At 34.5% G+C, this 20,023-nt stretch overlaps 1 pseudogene; it reads right to left on the bottom strand.

The window, feature by feature from the left end:
- Positions 1-3,585: 3,585 nt before the first annotated feature.
- On the bottom strand, positions 3,586-4,676 carry LOC103080789 (nuclease-sensitive element-binding protein 1 pseudogene; annotated as a pseudogene).
- Between the last annotated feature and the right edge of the window lie 15,347 nt (positions 4,677-20,023).

Below are 20,023 nucleotides of genomic sequence, written 5' to 3'. Positions count from 1 at the left end.
AGGGTATACAGCACAATGATTTGACTTAACATAGCATTATGAAATGATGACCACAATACGTTTAGTGAACATTCATCATCTCATATAGATACAAAATTGAAGAAATAGAAAACAAGTTTTTCCATGTGATGTGAACTCTTCGGATTTACTCTTTTAAGCATTTTCATACATAGCATACAGCAGTGCTTACTGTATTCATCATGTTGTAAATTACATCCCTACTATTTATTTATCTTATAACTGGGAGTTTGTATCTTTTGACTACCTTCATCTATTTCCCCCTCCCCCCACTTCTGGAAACCACAAATCTGATCTCTTTTTCAATGTGCTTATTTGTTTGTTTTTGAAGTATCCATTAGTGATCTTTTAAGGTAGAATTTGCACAACTTCTGGACTAGGCTTACTTTGGTAAATAGGGAGGTTAGATCATTTAATAGAGTTTTATACTCTTATTATAGAATAATGGGAAATAATGGGAAATATTCAAAATTTATCCAGTGAAATATTTTTTTCTTAAGTCATTTCCTGCTTTTTATTAATCCAAAGTATAAAGTTCACTAGTGTTAGTAGTTTGACAATAATCTAAAAAAGGTATGTAAAAATCAGATATCCCTATAATCAATTACACTGAAAGCATGACAATAAAAATAGATATAAGATGTAGGTTTCATCAGTAAAGGTGCATTCCCTGGTTCAGTGATATCACTCCAAAATGCTGGGCACCAAATGAGTTATAAATCTGAGAAAACTTAAGTCACAGTTGAGTGTATGTTACTAAAACACAAAGTACATAGAGGATGAAATAATAAAATAACTATAAAGTTAGAACCATTCAGTAATCTGTTCAATAAATATATTTTGAGCATGTTAGGTATGATAGGTATAATAGATTGAACGATCAAATGAATCTAATGCAGTTTGGTAAATGCCACTATAGGAGACATGCAGGGTGCTAGGAGTACACATATGAGGAGCTCTCATTCCTAGAACACGAATACACTGTAGAAGATATAATCCTCTGATTTTTTTTTCTCTCAGATAACATATAAAGTTAAGGAAATTATATATCTAGTAGCATGCCAACAACAATAAGAAATCAAATACTATAAAGGATTTGGAATATAAATGCTAAAGAGAATTAGAAAAAAGTAAAGGTCATTGGAGCAGTGAGCTAACGGAGAAGATGGAATTTGAGCAACTGATGAAAGAGTTGGCCTTCAGTAAGTGGAAGTGTAGCGCAAGAATATTATAGTCAACGAGTACAACATATAATAGAGGAACAGTGACAAAGATGGCAGCTAAGGAGATGGGGAATAAGAGAAAGGCGCAGTAAGGACTGGAACAAGAATTTTGTGGAAGGGGGTAGTAAGTGATAAGCTTGATTTTTAAAAAAAGTGAGCCAAGATTGTGAAGTATTGGAGATTTTTGATTTGTTTAGGTCATTTATAATGAGCTCTTGTGTCAACCATGAAAGTGCAGCTCTAAGATCTCATGTAATAGACAAAAGACCCCAGGAGCACCCACAGGTGGCTGCCAGTAAATGACTGAAAGTCACAGTGATACTAAGGCAGATCCACTCCTATGAGATGTAGGACTAATCTCACAGGGCAACTTTGGTCCCAGGATACCATATTAGCCTGATGTAAATTTTCCTAAAACTGTGCTGCAGTCTGAGACTCTTCCTCACTAATTCTCTCCTTCACAGAGCCCAGACTTGCAGTGTAGAATAACATTCCCTCTTCTCCAGCTTCCTGTCCTACCTTTTTTCCCCCCTCACAGGATTTTCTGGCAATAAAATTTCTTGCCCTTCTGACAGCACAACTCTTATTAATTCTTAAGCTGGAAAGTGCAATAATGAAAATGAGATTTTATTAGAACTAAAATTGTAATGCTATAAACAGAGAAGTAAAAAATAAAGCCCTGGAAATTGGGAGGGTATGGATTTATTTAATAGCTATGTGATGATGACATGAAATTCAGATTTGGCAGCACATATGGGAAGAAAATGATAGAACAGTTATGATGGAGAATTGCACAGTAGATCAATGTTTGCTCTGGTAAAAAGAAGCAATACATATATCCAGTAAAGGATTTCCTTCCAAAATATATAATGAACTTCTTCAAATCAATTTAATAAAGGACTGATAATCTGACTTGAACAGGTTCTTCCATATAGATGAGTCAAAATCTCCAGTAAGCATATTAACATGTAGTCAGCACCAATTAGTCATCAGAGGAATGTTAATTAAAATCAGATTGAGAAACTATTAAATGCTCATAATAATGGTTAAAATTTTAAAAGCAGATAGTACCAAGTTTTGGTTAGGATGTAAAACAAGCTGATCTCCTACATACTCCTGGTAGGAGAATAAACTGTTAGATTCACTTTGGAAAAGCATTTGGCAGTAGCTAATATAGTTGACTAATATGTAAACTCAATAGCCCAGGACTTCCCTTTCTTTCCTAGTGTGTTCATTCTCATTGCTGTGCAGTTTCCATTCTTTGAATATACTAAAGCTTATGTATTCATTCTACTGTATGTATATAAAGTTTAAAACCAAGGAGAACTAATTCGTGATGCTTAAAGTCAAGATAGTGGTCATTCTTGGGTGACTGTGCTTCAGTGCTGCTGAAAATATTATATTTCTTGGCCTGAATGATGGTTATCCATATATTCACTTTGATAAAATTCATCTAACTGTACACTTATGATGTATGCATCAATAAAATATTATACATTGTATATTGTATATGCATACTGTATTTAAATATTAAGAGAAATTTTAAAATAACAAAAATATGGTCTTTCCAGATTAAAATGTTCATATTATTCTTATTCTATTGATCTTACTGTATATGCTTTTACTGTTAGAGTTGGATTTGTTGAATGTTCATTATTTTCTAGATTTATCAATTTAAATAGGATTTGACTTTCCGATTAGACAGTAAAACCTTGAGCACTAGACTATTTCTGATCTTCATATCCACTCATGGATCTCTCCTTAAACAAAAGATACAGTGCTGCTAAAACCTTAGGTCATTGCTCTTGTATCTCCATTTCTTGTGTGAAGGATACACACACACACACACACACACACACACACACACACACACACTCGTGTATGTGTGTGCTAGGTTGAAAATGGTATTTATTTTTAACTTCCTGATATTATCTCCTAATTACCTTAAACTTCCATAATTATGTTTTCACTATTAAGATTTCTTTTGCATCGTGCGTTTTTTTTTTAATTTTTTTAATTTAATTTTTAAGATATTTATTAATAGGTGCTTGCAGTTTGACTTTTTTGAAAAAAAATCAAGCTGTAAGCTTTTATTACAAATTAAAAATGAGGTTCTTAAAAATCTCAAACTTGACCAGATATTAAACAATTTAAAAACCTTTAAAAGTGTATTGAGAAAAACAAGGCTTTAAAAAAAATGTTTTTCATTACCAAAAAGAGACGTCTTTAGGTAAAAATAATAAAAACCGCATGCTGCATAGATAACGCAGATAGTTCTGGTTATCTGGTCAACAGGCAAAAAGCAAACACTTAATGTCTTGGGCTCCAATCTTTTGTTCATTTCTTATTCATATTCATTTCTTCTTGTTGGATGACTAAACCGGATGATGGTAGAGATGATAAGTGGACATTTACTCAGCCCTGCCCTGCTCAGCCTCGTAGCAGATGAATTCTCAGCTGGTGGATAGGCTGCTTTTGTCTCTTTGCCATCTCGTTGTTTAGGGTTTTCTGGGCGTCTGCGTCAGTAATTGAAGTTGTGGCGGTACAGACATTGAGGCGGCTGCTGACCTTGGGTCTCATCTCCTTGATTTTTTCTCATCTTCTTCATTGCCGTCCTTTCTGGGCTGTCTTTGGCCAGGAGGGCCCCTGTGATATCATGGTCTATAACCCCGATACATATTCTGTCTCACTGGTCTACCTTGTTCCCCTGCCCCCTGGCTGTCAGCACCCTCCAACCTGCACAGGAGGGTTGGAATACAGTGGTCGTCACCCATAGGGTCTCCGCATGTAGTAAGGTGGGAACCTTCGCCTGCGGTAGGGCCTGGCCTTCGGGAGCACTCTCCGATCCCTCATCCCTTTCCCCACTCACACTATTCTGGTAATTCTGCTGGTGGTTGCATGGAAGACCCCTGCGATGTGGAGAGCGTCTGTAATGGTTACGGTCTGGTGCACATGTACCGCCTTGCGCTGGAACTCCACAAGGGCCTGTAACATTTGCTGTCTCTGCGTCCTTTTCTCCTTCGACAACATCAAACTCCACAGTCTCTCTGTCTCCGATGCTGCGAAGGTACTTCCTGGGGTTCTTCTTTATGGCAGTCTGGTGTACAAATACATCTTCCTTGGTGTCATTCCTCTTGATGAAACCATATCCGTTTCTTACGTTGAACCATTTTACTGTTCCCAAAACCTTCATTGCGATGACCTTGTCGCCGCCGTTAGGCACCGCCAACGTGAGGCCGCCGGGGCCACCGCTCCCTGCACCGCTGCCCATCAGACCCGGCTCGGGGTCTGCAGCGCTGAGGGCGGGGGCGGCGGGCGGCTGCTGGGTCTCGCTGCTCATGGCTGCGGTGATGGTGACTGGGGCCGAAGCCTGGCAGCTGCGGCTCCTCCCCGGGCTGGGATGGTCACAGGGCCAGCTGCGGTGGTGGGGCTGCTCAGCGCCTCGCTGGGGTCCTGCTCTTCAAATGTAAGTGAAACAGTTGGCACTACATTGTCATGCAAGCACTCGCGATTTGCCCTAATGAACCATTTTCACATCTTTGCCAGTAAGGTTCTAGATATAATTTAGATTCTGCCAATGAGATGTACCAGAAAGAGACTTAGAAAGCAGAAGAGTAAAAGAAGTCGTTTGTCCTTATTACAGGAGGCAACAAGTGTTGATATTGGGTTCACCAGACATGACTAATTGTCACAGTCAGCCAGAGTCCTTCCCTCCCTGTAAGTCACATATGTTAGAGCTGCAGGGAAAGTGTGACATTTTCACTTGTTTCCTACATTGTCTTTACCAAAATTGCTGTAGTGAATCTGAAAGCTGCTGGTGCTCCACAACTGATTTCCAAGCCTTGCAATGCTTTTAAGCACTTAATAATACTTTGTATTAAATCCCTTTTCAGAAGAAATACCTAGAATGATTTTTATATCCCACATCATGTTGATATAGTCTCAATATTATAAAGTTTGAGGAAATAACTACTTTTAACAAACATAACTAATCCAGTTACATTTTCTTAGGTGAATTATTCAATTCAGCAAGTACATGTGCTTTTATTGTTTTTTAAAGTTCATTTTTACCCTTGCATCAACTTATGTTAGGGCACATATCAATTACCAACAATTATTCATTGGCCATCTACAGGCATGCCTCTGAGATACTATGAGTTTGGTTCCAGATCACCACAATAAAGCAAATATTGCAATAAAGTGAGTCAAACAAATTTTTGGCTCCCAATGCATATAAAAGTTATGCTTACACTATACTATAGTCTATAAAGTATGTAATAGCCTTATGTGTAAAAAAACAATGTACATACCTTAATTAAAAAATAATGCTAGGGGGAGGGATAAATTAGGAGTTTGAGATTAAAATATACACACTACTATGTATAAAATAGATAACCAACAAAGACCTACTGTATAGCACAGGGAACTCTGCTCAGTATTCTTTAATAATCTATAAGGGAAAAGAATCTGAAAAAGATTAGATATAGGTATATGTATAACTGAATCACTTTGCTATACATTTGAAACTAACACAACATTGTAAATCAACCATACTTCAATAAAAAAATAATAATGCTGTTGGAAAAATGGTGCCGACAGACATGCTTGATGCAGGGTTGCCACAAACCTTCATTATGTAAAAAACACTGTCTATGAAGAGTGATAAAGCAAAGTGCATTAAAACAAGGTATGTCTGTACTATCTTCTGAACACTGTGCTATGTCCTGGTGTTATAAGAATGTTGTATAACATGCTTTATGCTTACAATTTTATATTAGAAATTGTAATCCTTGGTCTTTGGCAACCAAGGCTTCTTTTGTAATAAAGACACTTGGATTAAGTAAAAGATTGTCTTATTTTATCCCACACCATAATCTGTCATAAGAATTGATTGCACTATAAACTTTACCGTTTACTTAATAAACATAATGTCCTTCTATGTATACAAATCTACATTTGTTTACAGAGTTACAAAGATGAATACAATATGGTCCATTTCTCAATGTGCTCACAATCTAGTGGTGAGGGCAGGCATAGTTATGACAAATTATAACGAGTTTAGGTTATGATGAACTCAACATAGAAGTAAAAAAAAATACTACAATAGTATAAGCAAAGGGTTTTATTCTGCATCAAGAGTTGAATAAACCTTGCCATATGAATAGAAATGTTGTCTGCCCCTAATTTGAATTTGATCAAGGCTAAAGAGGAAGAAGGACATTTTGGACAAACAGAAGAGCTAGAAAATGATATAAATGCATCAAAATAAACTATTAGGTAATCAAAAATATTTCATGATATTGGTGTATACATTGCATGCTATCAGGATGAGTTTGAATTTTATTCTCTAGGCAATCAAGAGCCAACAGAAGACAGCTAGCAGTGGAGAACATGATCAAAGTTGGATTTAGAGAGAATTCCAGTGGTAATGGGAATTCTGGAATAGAGGGGAGAATAATAGGTGTCCTGAAAATACCAATGTCCTTCTTTTGCTTTGTCTTTAATGCCTATTTTGCAAAGGTGACTTGCCTCATCGGCATAACTACTATAGTGTAACTGCCTGATATTAAGCTTTTTGATTGTAACGTAAGTGTCCGATATTAAGCTTTTGATTGCTGAGACATCCATTTCAAAGACATCCCTCTCGAATAAACATATTGCCAGCTGTATGACACAGCTCAGCTAAGTAAAAAACCAGGCTGCCCCACACATGAGGTTTCCCTTTTAGAAAACCCTGAGTAACCTAGGTTTACTGAGAGTGACCTTGATTTTGCCTTCCCGTGCTCTAATTCCCACTCTTATGCTTTAAATTCTCCAATAAAGAGTGAACCTGTGAGGTCTTAGGCACCCCTCTTTTGGACCCTGATAAGGGCAGAGCCCCAGGTTGGCGCTCTCTCTCTCTCTCTCTCTCTGTGTCTCTCTTTCTCTGCTCATGACTTTGCTGTGTAGCCCTTGGGTGTGCCACGTACCCTCCAGGACCTGTGAGTAATAGATCTTTTTTTTCCCCCAAAGTTCCTTGATGGATTTTTGCTGATGTGCATCTTGCAATCATAATAAGAACCACAGGGGCCTGTCCAGCCACCACACTGGCTTTGGTTGGGAAAGTATCTGTGGGCCCAGGTGAGTACATTAGAAATTCCTAGCCAATAGTATCACTATTGGTAGGCTGAGAGTGACACAAAACAACTGGTTTATTACAAAAATGAGGTACTTAACAACTGAAGTTCCTCAGACAAGGGTCCAAACCCAATCTTTCAAAAATAATATTTTTTTGAATTGTGCTATGTATAATGAGAAATATTAATGTATGACTTTATCAGCTTATACATGGTTAGTTACCTTAATTTATTATAGTTTTAAAGTTTTTGTTTTTTCAAAAAAGCAAGCCCATAATTTGTATAATTGGTCTAAATTCTATCCATTGTACACTTTGTCTGATACCGTTGACCAATTTACTCTTTTTGAATAAATTTGTCCTATTATTGAATCCCCAATAAGCAGTAAGAACTGAGAAATCTTTCAACCTGAAGTGGAGCATTAGAGATAGGGTCTCAAACCTAAAATAGTTTATGACAGACCATTTTATATTTAAGATAAGCAATGTAAAACTGTATACACTATCATCTAGTCCAGTAAAAGCTGGCTCATTACCTACATTTCTCCAATTTTTCAAGGACAAATATAACTTCTCTGATTTTTTTTTCTTCATTATTCTTTCTTTTGCTCTCTCTTTTGTCATTGAACACATTTTTGCTGGAGCCCAAGGGACAAAAAGTGCATTTTAAAGTCAAATATATAAGCTGTAATTAGGCTCAGGACCTGATTTTTTTAGTGAAAAAATTGAAGTCACATTATAGTTCAGATTTGTCCTTATGGATAAAGATGTTAAGATCACATCTTATTATGTCTTGTGCTTCTTTTGGTCATATTCAAGAAACAGGCGAAAAATTCAATTATTTAATCATTATATCTTTTTCTTAGTGAAGCAATGGAATCATCATATTATTTCTCTGTTTTTATTATTCATCTTCCTGTGCTCTATTATTACTGATAGAATGACAAGGTTAAAAATAATGCCTTTTGTTCAATACTTCTGAGTGTCTTTGAATGCCATACTTTTGAACCAAACTAAACATTATTCTTAACATTTATTATATTCCAAAACCAGGAAAGATACTCATAGGGAAATATTTAAAGAGTTCTACTTTCTCAAATTACCCTTGGATTGACTAGTGAGTAAAAAACCATGTTCTTGACTCACTGGGTTTAAATTCACCATCGGAGTTATCTCCAGAGAACTGCATTTCTACATCTAGGGAGACACTTCTTGCTTGTCATTCTTAATTGAGAGCAGCAGCTCAAGTAACACAGCAGTACAAAGACCATCAGTAAAAATGTCACATCAAAATGAATTAAAGTAAATGGATTTGCTAGCTATCAGTGTGTCTGTCAGGACATTACCGATCTTGACTCCCACATATCATATGTATGAACTGTTTATCATGGTTGATTTTTCCTGCTGCAATGTGTACACTAACAATTATAGCAATTGCCTACACAATGTAAAATCAGTTGGCATAAAGCTATAATAAAAATTGTGTGATACTACTGCAAGTATGAGCATACAGATTAATTGAACAAAACAGCAATTATAGAAGGACAAAGAGAAGTTAGTTATTTAGTATATGATAAATAGAGTATATCAAATTGAAATGAAAAAGTTACTATTCAGTCAAGTATCTTAGGGTAAATAGTGATTTAGGAAACACATATATAATTTCTATAACTACATCTATATGGTTTTTACTTCAATAGATACTATATGGACTAAAGCAGTGGTTTAAAGCCAGGAGATACACGTCAGAATAATTTTTTCAGCTCTCTCAAAATATACATTACAGCTGGTTCACTTGAAAAAATTGGGACAAACTAAAATATCAAAAATAGAAGATGTTATTTATTGGTACATCAAATCAAAAGACTATTAATGGAAGAGATATAAGGATAACATCTAATTTTATTGACATGAAAAGCATCATAATATAATATTGAGAAAATTGACCAGGATACAAAATTGCATGCATAGTATGCCAGGGGTGGGGAGTAAAAGAGAGAGAAAGATTGGAGAAAATACACCATAAAACAATAATGATTATCCCTGGATGTTGGAATTAAAATAGATTTTTCCTATTTCATTTACTCTTTTACCTTTGCTTATCTGTATTTTCAAATTTTTCTTCCCTTAGCACATATTACTTTTACATTAATAATATTATCAAAGTTAGAAAAAAGACTGAGTTATATATATTATATATAAGTATATATAAATAATGCATTATATATAATGCATAATTTCTGTATTATATATTATAACTTATATTCTGTATTATATATTATTTCTATATTGTATTATATAACTGATATATTATAATTTCTGTATTATATATAATATATATAATTTCTATAACCAGTTCTGTTTCACCTAACATAATTATTTTTACTTACCTTTCTTTTTACTGTGTCACCATGATATAAATACAACCTGTTGAAAAGTGAAAATTGAAAAATCCAGTCAACCATGTCTCTTTCCCACACATTTCTTTCTGTGAACTGAATTAACTGAAGGATTGGATGACTTATAGAAATAATGATATAATACATTGAATAGTAAATGAAAAATATATCTGTCAAACTATAATCATCATAGTATTTTAGAATTGCAAAAAACTTTAGAAATCAGATAATATAATTCTATCTTCCTGGAAATGAGAAAACTGAGTAATCAGTAGTCTTTTTTAAACATAATATGGATATTGAACATGTATTTCTCAGAAGACTGCATAGGAAAAAAATGGAAGCAACGACAAGAAAAGCATACAAATTAAGAAGCAAAATGATGAAACAACCAGTTACAATGTTCTGGTAATTCTTTCCAGGACTGTGTAATTTTGGATTAAACTAAACTGTCCCTTTAGAGAAGAGGTAAAAATCAGACCTAAGGAATTGTTGTTTTCAAAAGGAAAGGCTGATCATCTTGTTCTCCACGGCTTCTCCTCATTCTTAAACTTGTATAAAAATTTCTGAACCTCATAGAAAAACTCTCTTCATTGGTAGGGTGGTCAGATTTCCAACAAATTAAATCCTCAAGTAATGCACCTGTAACAAAGGCAATGGGAAAAAAGATCCACAACTTCCAAAATCTTGTCACAATTGGAAGACTCTAGCCCACAAAATAGAAAGGAGCACATTTGTGTGAGGCAATAGATTGAAATTTCAATCAGGCAATAGATTGAAAGCAGAATCACCATGATGATACCAAAGGCATGCAGAAATAGAATATACAGTACAACTAATAAAAAAAAAATTTTTGTTATAAAACTATTGTCTGTTACCCCCAAAATTGTTTATATCCATTTTAGTAACCAAAATGTATGATTAGTTTAAAAATTTACTTATACCTGATTTATATTCTTACTAGAACTTCTTCCATATTATAACTTCTCCATTATTTTGTTTCCTCTCTCAGTTAATAGATTTATGCCTTTAATTAATTTTTATTTTCAAGATAAGTAGATAGCTTATTTTCAAATTCCTTACAGATTCAGGCTTGATTTCTGCTGTCTTCATTCACTAAAACAACTTGGTTGGTAGAACTGCTTGTGTTCCAAATTTTATCTGCTCAGATTCTCAGAATATTTCTTCCTTTATGTCTTGCACAGAATGTTGCCAAAGAATAAATCTGAGGACAGCTTGATTCTTATGTTTTTCTGTTTGTATGAAGCAACTCGCTTTTCAGGTCTCAGTGCATAAACAATTATTTTGTAAATATTTGAAATATTTTATTTTGCCAGGATGTGTCTGTATTTGGGCTATTTTCCTTTGACTCCATGGGTGTATGGTGATTGTGTGGGCATACATACCCACATACCTGTGTAAAATTTCTCAAATAAACATATCTTTTTTAAAGAAATTAACAATATTTTTGAAGTTGGTTTTTTAAAACAGTATGAAGAAGAAAAAAACCTTTATATTCTTTTATTCCCACAACATATAATTAAACTCATCATATTTTAGATTATTGACTTCTGGCTTTTTTAGGTTTATATTTTGAAATTATAGTATAATATATGATTGCCTTGTAATAAGAAATAAATATTTGAGGTGACTAAAGCTAATGTCCCATTCAATCATTTAATAATATATTCAACAGTATTTATGGAGCCACAAATTGTTCTTGCTATACATCAGTAGTTGGGCTACCTTAGTATAAAAAGAGAGAAAATATCACTGCTCTTGCAGAGCTTGTATTATAGTGATCGCAAAAACATAAATCAAATATATAAGTAAATTGAAGCATATATTAGTTGGTAATTAGTACTGTATTAATGAAGACAGTCCAAAGAAACAGAACCAATAGGATGTGTGTGTTTGTGTGTGTGTGTGTGTGTGTGTGTGTGTGTGTGTGTGTGTATCGTAGAACATGTATGTTTACTTTTGTTGCTGGTGGTGGTGTCATTCTTGACACGTACCTGATGCCTTTACCACATCTTTGGCTAACCTTGAAGGACAAGAAAGACAATTAAGTCATCACAAGGGAAAGAAGCTTGTTTTATTTCTCTTAGAGTAGGCAGATGCAATTTGTATCACTGACAGCAAAGGCATGATGCCACCATCTCAGCCCTTTGCAAGGGCAACACTTTGTAAGAGGGAAGCACAGCTATGACACCCACTGCAAGACAAATAGCTAGCAGAGAGAAAGAAAGAAAGAAAGGAGGGAGGGAGGGAGGGAGAGAGAGAGAGAGAAAGAAAGAAAGCAAGAAAAGGAAGAAAGGGAGAAAGAGAGAAAGGAAGGAAGGAAGGAAAGAAGAAAGAAAGAAAGAAAGGAAGGAAGGAAGGAAGGAAGGAAGGAAGAAAAGAGAGAGAGAGAAAGAAAGAAAGAAAGAAAAAGAAAGGAAAGAAAGAAAGAAAAAGAAAAAAAAGAAAGAAAGAAAAAGAATTTGTTTCATAAGATTATGGAGTCTGGCAAATCCAAAATGTGCAGAGTGGGGCTGGCATGCTGGAGACCCATGGGAGAGTTGATACTACAGTTTAAGTATGAGGGTCATCAGTTGGCAGAATTCTCTCTTATTTGAGGGAGGTCAGATTTTTATTCTATTCATGCCTTTAAATGATTGGGTGAGTCTGATCCACATTTTGGAGGGCAATCAGAAGTAGTACTATGTGGAATACAATGAGGGTAGATAATGCATTCTATAAGCCCAAGGATGGTAGTTTTGGCAGAAGCATTGTGTGCAGGGAGGGTGTATCCATATTCAGAGTAAGTGTCTTTTCCATAATAATAAAATACTGCCCTTTCCATAACAGGAACAGTCCAATGTAATCAACCTGCCACGAGGTAACTGGCTATCACTTCAGGGAATGGTGCCATTTTATGAGGCCAGCATTGCCCTAATATAAACCACACAAGGATGCTAAAAGAAAAGAAAATTACAGGCCAATATCCCAGATGATTGTATATGCTAAAATCTCCAATGAAATATTAGCAAACTAAATTCAACAGTACATTAAAAGGATCATGCACCATGATCAAATGAGGTTTATTTCAGGGATGCAAGGATGGTTCAACATCCACATCAATCAATGTGATACACCACATTAACAAAATGAAGAATAAAAATCATATGATCGTGTCAATGGATGCAGAAAAAGCATTTGACAGAAATCAAGATGTATTCATTATAAAAACTCTCAATGAAATGGGTGTAGCGGCAACATGCATCAGCAAAATAAAGGCCATCTATGACAAGCCCAAAGCTATCATTATTCTCAATGGTAAAAAGCTGAAATCTTTTCCTCTAAGATCAGAAACAAGATAGGGATGACCACTCTTGCTACTTCTATTCAACCTCATACTTGAAATCCCAGCCAGAGCAATTTGGCAAGAAAAACAAACTAAAGGCATCCAAATTAGAGAGGAATAGGTAAAACTGTCTCTATTAGCAGATTATTTATTTTATATAGAAAATCTTAAAGAATACACCAAAAAACTGTTGAACCAATAAACAAACTCAGTACATTTCCAGGATACAAAATCAATGCACCAAAATCATTTGCATTTCTATACACTAATTAATGAACTATCAAAAAGAAATTTTTAAAAAAATACCCCATTTACAATTGCATCAAAATGAATAAAAGAATTAGAAATAAATTTAACCAGAGAAGTTAATGACCCATACACTGAAAAGTAAAAGGAATGATAACATAAATTGAAGAACAAAAAAAGGAAAAATATCCTGTGCGCGTGGATTGGAAGAATTAGTACTGTTACAATGATCATACTACCCAAAGCACTTAAAGATGAAATGCAATCCCTATCTTAATTCCAGTGACACCTTTGACATAAATAGAACAAACAATTCTAAAATTTGTATGGATCCAAAAAGACCCTGGGTAACCAAAGCAAACTTCAGAAAGAAGAACAAAGCTGGAGACGTCACACTTGCTGATTTCAATCTATAATATAAAGTTGTAGTAATCAATGCATTATGATGATTGCATAAAAATACACATAGATCAATGGAAAAGGATAGAGAGCCCAGAGATAAACCCATGCATATACAGCAAATTAATTTATGATGAGGGAGCCAAGAATATACAATGGGAAAACGATAGTCTCTTCAATAAATGGTTTTGGAAAAACTGTACAGCCATATACAAAAGAATGAAACTGGACCACTATGTTATACCATATACAAAAATCAACTCAAAATGGATTAGACTAGAACATAAGACCTGAAATCATAAAATTTCTAGAAGAAGACATAAGGTTTAAGCTCCATGACATCAGTCTTGGCAATGATTTTTTAGATTTGACACCAAAAGCAAAGGCAACAAAAGCAAAAATAAGCAGTTGGGATTACATCAAACTAAAAGCTGCAAAGGAAACAACAAAATGAAAAGGCAACCTGTGAAATGGGAGAAAATATCTGCAAATCATATATCTGATAAGGGGTTAATATGCAAAATATATAAAGAACTCATACAACTCAATACAAAAATAACAAACAAGCCAATTAAAAAATGGGCAAAAGATGTGAATAGACATTTTTCCAAAGAAGACATACATATGGCCAACAGGTACATGAAAAGATGCTCAACATCACTAATTATTAGAGAAATGCAAATCAAAACTACAGTGAGGTATCACCTCACACCAGGCAGAATGGCCATCATCAAAAAATCTACAAACAATAAATGCTGGAGAGGGTGTGGAGAAAAGGGGACCCTCTTGCACTGTTGGTGGGAACATCAATTGGCACAGCCACTATGGAAAACAGTTTGAAGGTTCCTCAAAAATTAAAAAGAGAACTATAGTATGGTCCATTAATTACAGTTCTGAGTGTTTATCTGAAGGAAATGAAATCACTGTTGAAGAGATATGGGTACTCTCATGTTCATTGCAGCATTATTTGCAATTGCCAAGACATGGAAATAACCTAAGTTTACACTGATGGATGAATGGATAAAGAAAATGTGAGAGAGATATATTCCATACATATAATATATAACAAAATACTATATAGCTAATAATGTTAATTAATATTAATTAATAATTTAAATTCATATTAATAATGTATGATATATAGCTAGATTATTCATCCATAAAATAGAAGTGAATTCTGACATTTGTGACAGCATGAATGAATCCTGAGGACATTATGTTAAGTGAAATAAATTAGACAGAGAGAGGTAAATACTGTATGATCTCATTTAGATGTGGAAGCTAAACAAACAAACCAACAAACAACAATAAAAAACCCTAAACTCATGGATGCAGTGTACAGATTGGTGGTTGCCAGAGGTGGGGGAAGAGGTCTGGACGAAATGGGTGAAGGTTATCAAAAGGTACAAACTTCCAGTTATGAGATAAATAAGTCCTGGAGATTTGATATACAGCATGGTGACTATAGTTAGCAATTCTATATTATATATCAGAAAGTTGCTAAGAGTAGATCTTAAAAGTTCTTATCATAGCAAAAAGTTTGTAACTATATGTTGGTAACTATACATGGATGTCAACTGTTGTGTTAGTCATTTCAAAATATATACATATATCAAATTATTATGGTGTACACCTAAAACTAATACAATGTTTTAAGTCAATTATATATCAATTTTAGTAAATATTTTTTAAATCAAGAAAAAAACTGTCTATTAATTTTCTTACTTTCCTTTTCTGAAAAAAATGAACACTAAATAAAGCTACACATCTCCTCATTTTTTCTTCTTCCCTATATGTTCTCTTTTACAGGGTTCCAGTTATATTTTTATCAGTGCTGATTCCTTTGTAAATTATGATAGAACGGCCTAAAGATTTTGGGGGGTTAAGTGGGATATAAATCTTAATTAAGTAAAGTAAAATGCTCGAATATATTTTAATTTATCCTTATGAAAATATATGATGACTCCATATTGGAAATTGTGAAATTTACCCTTTTTTGCTGTAATGAACAAATTTCTTCTGTCTTCATTGAATTAAAAAATTGCTATGAAATTTGCAGTAGTCACTTAAATTCTGTTTTAAAAATTGGTTGATACTTATGGATTCTCCCCTAAATCTGTTGAAGAGTATGGGCCCATGAAACCCTAATTCTGTTGTTACCCTACTTTAAAGAAGTCTTAAACTCAGTCATGGCTCTGAGTTAAAGCTTAAGGAGGATGTTTGCATAGTGAGTGTCAGACATTTTCAGTGTTAATATACAGTTGTCCCTCTGTGTCCTCAGGGAATTAGTTCCAGGACCCCTTCCCTGTGGACAGCAAAATCTATGCATGCTCAAGTCCTTTATATAAATTGGCATAATTTTTGCACGTAACCTATGCACATCCTCCCATATACTTTAAATCACTTCTAGATTACTTATAGACAATTGTCTAGATTACCATTGTCTAGATTACCTAAGACAATGTAAATGTTATGTAAATAGTTGTAAGTACAATATAAATGCTATGTAAATAATTGCCAGTGCACAGCAAATACAAATTTGGTTTCTGAAACTTTCTGGAATTTTTTTTTCAAATATTTTCAATCCATAATCAGTTGAATCTGCAGATGCAGAAACTGTGGATACAGAGGGAAGACTGTATAACATCTTTTGGCACAGTTGACTGTAAAGATTTTTTCGGTGGCCAAATGGTACTTATATTTCACTCAAAAGTATGTCTGTCATAGAATCGGAAGAATAACAGGTTGCATGAATATCTGCAACAGACTGTTAATTTGTTTTTTTGTATTGTTAGCCTCAGTAGCCTCTTATGATCGTTTGTATTTCTGTGGTGTTGATTGTTACTTCTCCTTTTTTATTTCTGATTTTATCAGTTTGGACCCTCTCCCTTTTTCTCTTGCTGAGTGTGGCTAAAGGTTTATTGATTTTGTTTATGTTTTCAAATAACCAGCTTTTAGCTTCATTGATCTTTTCTATTGTGTGTGTGTTTTTTTGGTCTATATTTCATTTATTTCTGCTCTGATCTTTATGATTTCTTTCTTTTTACTAACTTTGGGTTTTATTTGTTCTTCTTTCTCTGGTTCCTTTTGGTGTAAGTTTAAGTTGTTTATTTGAGCTTTTTCTTGTTTCCTGAGGTAAGCTTGTTTTGCTAGAAACTTCCCTCTTAGAATTGCTTTTGCTGCATCCCAAAGGTGTTGGATCATTGTGTATGTGTGTGTTTTTTTTTTTTTTTTGTCTCTAGGTATTTTTTGATTTCCTTTGATTTCTTCAGTGATCCATTGGTTGTTTAGTAACATATTGTTTAGCCTCCACATTTGTGGTTTTGCGGTTTTTTTCTTGTAGTTTATTTCCAGTTTCATAGTGTTGTGGTTGGAAAGATGCTTGATATGATTTTAATTTTCTTAAATTTACTGGTTTGCCTTGTGGCCTAGCATGTGATCTATACTGGAGAATGTTCCATGTGTACTTGAAAAGAATGTGTATTCTGCTGCTTTCAGATGGAATGCTCTGTATAAATATTAAGTCCATCTGGTCTAATGTGTTATATACAGCCTGTGTTTTATTACTGATTTTCTGTCTGGATCATCTGTCCATTGATGTGCTAGGTGTTAAAGTCCACCACTATTACTGTGTCACTGTCGATTTCCTCTTTTTTGGCTGTCAACATTTGCCTTATATGTTGAGGTATTCTTATGTTGGGTGCATATGTATTTACAATTGTTATATCTTTTTCTTGGATTGATCCCTTGATCATTATATAGTGTCCTTCTTTGTCTCTTATAATGGTCTTTATTTTAAAGTCTATTTTGTCTGATATGAGAATTGCTACTCCAGCTTTCTTTTGGTTTCTATATGCATAGAATACCTTCTTCCATCCCCTCACTTGCAGTCTGTATGTGTCCCTAGATCTGAAGTGGGTGTCTTGTAGACAGCATATATACAGATCTTGTTTTTGTATCCATTTAGCCAGTCTGTGTCTTTTGGTCGGAGCATTTAATCCATTTACATTTGAGGTAATTATTGATATGTATGTTCTTAGTGCCATTTTGTTAATTGTTTAGGATTTATTTTTATAGGTCTTTTTTATTTCCTTTCTCTACTGTTCTCTTGTGTTTTTTGTGTTTTTCTGGTTTTTTTTGTCCGGTATGTGGGCCTCTCAGTGTTGTGGCCTCTCCCGTTGCGGAGCACAGGCTCCGGACGCGCAGGCTCAGCAGCCATGGCTCACGGGCCCAGGCGCTCCGTGGCATGTGGGATCTTCCCAGACTGGGACACGAACCTGCGTCCCCTGCATCAGCAGGTGGACTCTCAACCACTGCGCCACCAGGGAAGCCCTGTTCTCTTGTGTTTTGATGACTATCTTTAGGGTTGTGTTTGGATTGCTTTTTCTTTTTGTGTGTGTATCTATTATAGATTTTTGGTTGGTGGTTAACATGAGGTTTTGTATATATATATATATATATATATATATATATATATATATATATATATATACATACATACACATGATTGTCTTAAGTTGCCAATCTTTTAATTTCAAATGCATCTTAAAAACTCTGCATTTGTATTCTCTTACTCTCATGATTGCTGTTTTTAATATCGTATTTTACATCTAAGTGTTTTGTGTCTCTTAACTGCTTATTGTGTATATAGATGATTTTACTATTTTTGTGTTTTGACCTCCCCACTAGCTTTATGTGTGGATGATTTCCTACCTTTACTCTATATTTGCCTTTACTGTGAACAACTATATGCCAATAAAATGGACAACCTAGAAAAATGGACAAATTCTTAGAAAGGTATGATCTCCGAACATCGAACCAGGAAGAAATAGAAAATATGAGCAGACCAACTACCAGTTAGAAAATTGAGTTAGTAATTTAAAAACTCCCAACAAACAAAAGTCCAGGACCAGATGGCTTCAGAGGTGAATTCTATCAAATATTTAGAAAAGAGTTAATACCTGTCCTTCTGAAACTATTCCAAAATATTGCAGACTCATTCCATGAGGCCACCATTACCCTCATACCAAAACCAGACAAAGATATCCCCAAAAAGAAAATTACAGGCCAATATCACTGATGAACATGGATGCAAAAATCTGCAACAAAATACTAGCAAACCAATTCCAGCAATACACTGAAATGTTCATACACCATGATCAAGTGGGATTTATTCCACAGATGCAAGGAGTTTTTCAATATCCATGAATCAATCACTGCAATACATTACATTAACAAATTGAAGAATAAAAACGGTATGATCATCTCAATAGATGCATAAAAAGCTTTTGATAAAATTCAGCATCCATTTATGGGAAAAACTCTCCCAAAAATGGGCATAGAGGAAATATACCTCAATATAATAAAGTCCATATATGACAAACCCACAGCTAACATCATACTCAATGGTGAAAAACTGAAAGCTTTTCCTCTAAGATCAGGAACAAGGCAAGAATGCCCACTCTTGCCACTTTTATTCAACATAGTTTTGGAACTCCTAGCCACAGCAAAAAGATTAGAAAAGGAAATAAAAGGAATCCAAATTGGAAAGGAAGATTACTTCTTCCTGTCACTGTTTGCAGATGATATAAAGCTATATATAGAAAATACTAAAGACACCACCAGAAAACTACTAAACCTCATCAATGAATTCAGTAAAGTTGCAAGATACACAATTAATGTACAGAAATCTGTTGCATTTCTATACACTAACAATGAAGTATCAGCAAGAGAAATTACAGAAACAGTCCCATTTACTGTCACATCAAATAGAATGAAATACCTAGGAATAAATTTACTGAAGGAGGCAAAATACCTGTACTTTAAGAACTGTAAGATGAAAGAAACTGAAAAAGACACAAATAGATGGAAAGATATACTGTGTTCTTGGATTGGAAGAATCAATGTTGTTAACATGACCATACTACCCAAGGCAATCTAGAGATTCTATGCTATCTCTATCAAAATAACAATGGCATTTTTCACAGAACAAGAATAAATAATTTTAAAATCTATGAAAGCACAAAAGACCCCAGATAACCAAAACAATCTTGAGAAAGAAGAACAGAGCTGGAGGAATCATGCTGACTTCAGACAATACTTCAAAGATATAGTAATCAAAGCAGTATGGTACTGGCAGAAAAACAGACACATAGTTCAATGGAACAGGATAGAGACTCCAGAAATGAACCTATGTGCTTATGGTCAATTACTCTATGACAAAGGAGGCGAGAATATACAATGGAGAAAAGACAGTCTCTTCAACAAGTGGTGTAGG

The sequence above is a fragment of the Lipotes vexillifer genome, unplaced genomic scaffold, assembly GCF_000442215.2.
Source record: "Lipotes vexillifer unplaced genomic scaffold, Lipotes_vexillifer_v1.1 scaffold405, whole genome shotgun sequence".
In the NCBI taxonomy this organism is placed as follows: Eukaryota; Metazoa; Chordata; class Mammalia; order Artiodactyla; family Lipotidae; genus Lipotes; species Lipotes vexillifer.
The sequence above is the reverse complement of the archived record's forward strand: the minus strand, read 5'-3'. Positions and strand labels throughout refer to the sequence as shown.